This window comes from Lathamus discolor, chromosome 15 (genome assembly GCF_037157495.1).
Source record: "Lathamus discolor isolate bLatDis1 chromosome 15, bLatDis1.hap1, whole genome shotgun sequence".
In the NCBI taxonomy this organism is placed as follows: domain Eukaryota; kingdom Metazoa; phylum Chordata; class Aves; order Psittaciformes; family Psittacidae; genus Lathamus; species Lathamus discolor.
Genome location: NC_088898.1, coordinates 1643216 through 1647093, shown reverse-complemented (window position 1 = coordinate 1647093; position 3878 = coordinate 1643216). Strand labels below are relative to the sequence as shown.

Here is a 3878-nt window from a genome sequence, read left to right as displayed (position 1 = left end):
GTGGAGGAGCAATCACTGCTCCTGCTCCCCTCTCCATCCCGGCTGCGGGAGCAGCCCCTTTCCGCTTCTCCTTCCCTGCAAACCGAGGATCATCTTAAAAACCATTTAAATGAGTGTTTTAAGTTGGAAACTGGGAAAATTCGAGGGCAATATCCATCGGGCTATTTCCAGCACTGGGTCAGGACCAACAGCACCACAGGGCTGCCTCACCCCCCGTGCAGCACCCCAGGAGCTCTCTGCCCCATCCAGCTCTGCCATCAGCGCTGCTGCTGCTACCCCAGTGCAGACACAGGCAGATTTGTTGTACAATTTAACTCCAGAATCACTCTGAAAGGCCCCTGACTGTGCTCCAAACGACTCTGTGGGTTGTTATAAATATACAAAGCTTTTTGTGGGGATATTCATGAAATTCTATCACCGCTTACCCTGGCTGGTAATGGCCTTGTTTATGTATGGGCTCTATACCTGGCTTTGCAGCCTCTCCAAACACAATTCTATTACCGTGTTTAACTGCTCTATCAGTGTAGTACTTAGCGCTCTCTGCTCGCCAGCACAGCTCCTTAATGGCCAGGGAAGGTATTAGGCACTGCAGTTCCCCAGTATTCAAAAGAAAGTTCAAATCTTACCATGTCTTTATTTTAAAATTCATGGAATTTCTAAGTACCAACTTCTAAGCCATGACCAAACAGCCTTTGCTTTCTTAAACAGCCTGCTATTACCCTCTCTTTCTCCCCATCAGTTCACCTGCTCTCACCAGCTTTGCAGCACCTGCAGCTCTTCGGGTGCCCGTCCCAGTCATGGGGTATGTAAAGGGATGTGGCAGTACCTGTGTGAGAAGGGGAGAAGAAATCATCCTCTGAGTCCTTCCTTATGCTGAGCTGCGGTGGGCTGACCATAGCCCCTCCTCCTGCACTGACCCTGGGGCCTGCAGAGCCGTTCCTCTCACATATTCTCACTGCCGTCTCCTGCTGCCATGTGCAGTCTTTTCCCCCTTCTTAAATACATTACCCCAGAGGTGCTACCACCATCACCGATGGACTCGGTCTGGGCCAGCAGCGGGTCCGTCTTGGCTGGCACTGGCTCTGTTGGACACAGTTGCTTCCAACAGCTTCTCACAAGCCACCCCTGTAGCCCCTCGCTACCAAACCCTTGCCATGTACCCCCAGTACATCAGTGTTCTGCTCTGGGGTCCTGCAGGGACCCTGTTCACACATTTCTTTCCTAAGCAGAGAAGAAACCCCCTTTGGCTTCGTATTTGAAGTCCTGTTTCCCTTGCGTGCCAGCAGAGAATGATGCATACCCACATCTGCTACCTCATCCATCAGGGGTGACCATCACCACGTGTCTGGCTGGCAGGAGGCAGCCAGCAGGATTTGCCTTCCCTTTCCAGCTGATCCAGAGCGTTTCCTTGCTTCCTCATACGTTTCGGCACAATGACACAGTTTAATTGTTGGAAACAAGAGCAGGAAATATTAGCAGCACCGGCACAATAGGATTTTAATTTAGCCTCAGGATAGAAATGGGTCTCTAGCAGAGTGCCGGGCTCCAGCACCGCCTGCGAGTACGAGGAGCCTGGAGTTTGCCTAATAGTTTGCACAACCGGGGTAATTCTGTAGGGATGCGAGGGACTTAATTGGGCTCATGCTTAAACATCCTCTTAATGCGAGGCACACTGAGTGCTGTGAGCATTATTATTAAACAGCCCATTTCACTTTTTAATGATCATCTTGGATCGCTGTAACAGTGATCAGCAAATAATCCTGGGCAAACAAGCATCTGTCTTTAGTGTTCCCACAGCTGGGGCTGCCGCTGGGCTCTGAGCCCGGCCAAGGTGGGGAGGCAGCCATGCCCCCAGCCCCATGGAGCCCCACATGTTCCCCTCTGCACAGCACCCTTCCTCAGGCCGGGGGGCTCAGAGCTTGGGGTGAGTCCTCAGCACCATGTACCCCATTAGGACACCAATGTCTGCCCCAAAAGCCACGTGTGTCACCGCCGGCCGCGACACCGAGGTAAAATATGGGGCATCACTAAATAATTCAGCTGGTGAGAGGGGCTCTCGGGCTGATGTGTTGCTCGTCTGCAGTGTAATTAATAGTCTTTAGATTAAATATGAAATCATTCCTCGTCATTAATAATTTAGCCGCAGCGTGGCGATCTTTAGAGAGCAGCAGCACTTCATATTCTCCTCAAGTATGTTGCCTGAAACGCTTTAGGGGAAGCTGGACGCCCTTTCATCCATCTCAATTACAAGGCCTGGCTGCTCGTTTCCTTCCTCAACACTGTTTGGCGAAGGTGTAAAACTCGCCTGCTCCTGCTTTTCCCTAAGCCGCTGTTGAACAGCATCCGCGTGTCCTGGGAATGAGGAGCCGCTGCTCTACATCAGCGCTCACCTGCCATAGAGGTGCGGAGCTCCAGCGCTTCCCAAGCTGTCCGTGCTCAAGCCCTGGCTGGCACCATGAGAGTTTCTGGTTGGATTTAGCTTGAATGCAGTTTCCACCGCCCTGGCTGCAGCCACGGGCCCCAGGAGGGGTCTGAGCGTGCCGCTGATCCTCGCCAGCATTGAAGAGGGAGGTGGAGGGATGGAGAAGAGCTCCCCGTGGCTGAGGTGCCTCCACAGCCACCCTGCAGTGGCTTTTGCTGCTGTGCTGATGACCTCGGCCAGGGACAAGCACCAGCAATAAACCAGTCCCTATAATTTCCTGCAGACAGGAGCTGAGCCACCTTTCCTCCACCTCTTCCAGCCCCCCGGCCCCACCGCTGTGCTTTCTCCAGGCAGGACGGAGGTGATGGGTTTCGCTAATGCTGACAAGTACCATAACTTACCTTGACACAGCACTAAAACTGGAGAAGAAATTCGTGTCCTGGGACATGTGTGACACGGTTGTGGCTGATGGCGGATTTATACGCAGCCCCATGGCTCCTGGCGGGGAAAGCATCCCGGTGCATCCGGAGAGCCCGCTCCTCTGCCTCCAAACAGCCCTGACCTGGTCGGTGAAACACATGAAATCAGCCACCCCGCTGCAGTGCCCCGTGCAGACCCCTCCCCATGGGGACAGGCTCCACCATCTGCATCCTTCTGTGATGCTGGTGGGCTCCCACCACGTGCTGGACCAGGTGAGCGTGCACAGTCCTGCCCGAGGATGCCCTGGAGGGAGCAGGGATGCTCAAAAGCAGGAAGCAGCAGCAGCCTGGGCAGAAGCAGAGCTAAATCCCCCCGAATCTGGACTCCCACTCCCCACCATGCGATCACAGCTTGGCCACAAAAGGCCACCCATAGCAGGAGGAGCATTCTGGAGCCCCGGGGTGCCAGGCTGGCGCTGTGCCGGCTGCAGCCCTGGAGGGAGCCTGCCTTTTGCCGAGTGCCATAATTCCTGTTTCCAAACAGCAAACAAATGCTCGGCAGCTGCTGCAGTCAAATGTGAAATCAAAGCCAAGTCCCCCGGGGGTGCCAGCAGCAGCCGGGGCCAGGAGGGGTGAAGGGGCAGGATGAGGCCAACCCCAGCACAGGGCAGGGAATCGCAGCCCTGGGCTCAGTGTGGTGAAGGCAGCAGCTCCGGGGGTCCCGGTGAGTCCCACAGCCCCAGCAAATGCAGGCACTAAATGTCACATCTCCCAAGAAGCCCTAAATAACCACGCAGCTGCTGTAACCTTTATAGAGCCCTCCTGATTCACACCTTAGCTGTTACAATAGGATAAACTTGTTTGCACACCTGGCTGTGTTTTAAATAGATTTAATTCCTTTGTGCCTCTCCGCAGCTTCCTCTGATGACTAAATGACTTGTCAGCATTCAGAATGAAGGCTGAATGCTGCTGCTTCAACTTGCCCCTGCACTGGTCCCGCATCCCTGGCAGCATCCCCTGGGATGGCCTGGGGCCAC

The 3878-nt window shown here is 54.4% G+C and overlaps 1 long non-coding RNA gene across 1 annotated transcript; it reads right to left on the bottom strand.

Annotated features, from left to right (window-relative positions):
* Positions 1-694: 694 nt before the first annotated feature.
* LOC136022535 (uncharacterized) lies at positions 695-3147 on the bottom strand. Its single transcript, XR_010616199.1, has 3 exons — positions 3064-3147; positions 2824-2984; positions 695-826 (listed from the first exon to the last, which is right to left on the bottom strand). It is a non-coding gene; the product is annotated as an uncharacterized LOC136022535 (long non-coding RNA).
* Between the last annotated feature and the right edge of the window lie 731 nt (positions 3148-3878).